Source organism: Nuphar pumila, chromosome 5 (assembly GCF_984573655.1).
Source record: "Nuphar pumila chromosome 5, dmNupPumi1.hap1.1, whole genome shotgun sequence".
NCBI classification, from domain to species: domain Eukaryota; kingdom Viridiplantae; phylum Streptophyta; class Magnoliopsida; order Nymphaeales; family Nymphaeaceae; genus Nuphar; species Nuphar pumila.
Window position 1 is genome coordinate 104,904,285 of NC_143253.1, and position 889 is coordinate 104,905,173.

Consider the following 889-nt stretch of genomic DNA (forward strand, 5'->3'; position numbering starts at 1 on the left):
ATGCCCATTGCCTCATTTCCTATCAAGTATTTGGGCCTTCAACTATGGCAACCAGTTATTGATACTCTTCGAAGCTTAATTAATAAAGTCGGTCTTCAGCATGCTTAATTAAGAAAGTCGAACATCAACTTGTGAAAATAATTCCACATTTTCTATGGAGTGGAGCGCTGCCTAATCGGAAGAACTCTCTCGTTAGCTGCCCCAAAGCAACGGGGTGGGCTCGTCCTTCCTAGCTTACGCCTCAAAAAAGCTCTACCCTCTTATGTAAATGGTGGTGGGCTATATAGTTAACAAGGAACATTCAGTCTCATGGGTCGTTTTCTTGAACCAACTACAGGTTACAGTGACATCTTCACAAATGGCAAGTTCTCAGTCCCGGGAGGTACGCATCGCACATTTGAAAAGGCTGGGAATTAAGAAGGCCAAAATATTAAAATAAGACACAAGACGCTAGAAGAAGGGCTTGAACCTTCGACCTTGTGGTTAACAGCCACACGCTCTAACCAACTGAGCTATTCCAGCTTGTAGCCACCAGGAAGAGATAAAATTTACATGACATAATCTTTTTTTTCACGCATCTGGAGGCATACTTTGGATTTCATGATTCGTATGGGACCAACCTTGGAAACATTTTCCACTAATTGCCAACTTAGCTACTTTTCTATCTAACTAAATACGCCGCTGTTATTCAATTACTATAGGCAGTTGTCTATATCACACATTCTATGAAACTTCTTTTCTAGCGGAATTGGTTTCCCCTGATCCAAATTCTACCTTATGATCGTATCTAGAACCCTTTTGTTTTTCGCAGATACATGGGAAAATGACCCATTTTTGTGAAGAAATGGCCAAATTTCTTGTTGTTTTTCATATGAAATTGCAGCCGCAT

At 40.6% G+C, this 889-nt stretch overlaps 1 non-coding gene across 1 annotated transcript; it reads right to left on the bottom strand.

Annotated features, from left to right (window-relative positions):
• Nucleotides 1-448: 448 nt before the first annotated feature.
• Nucleotides 449-522, bottom strand: TRNAN-GUU (transfer RNA asparagine (anticodon GUU)). Its single transcript has one exon. It is a non-coding gene; the product is annotated as a tRNA-Asn (tRNA).
• Between the last annotated feature and the right edge of the window lie 367 nt (nucleotides 523-889).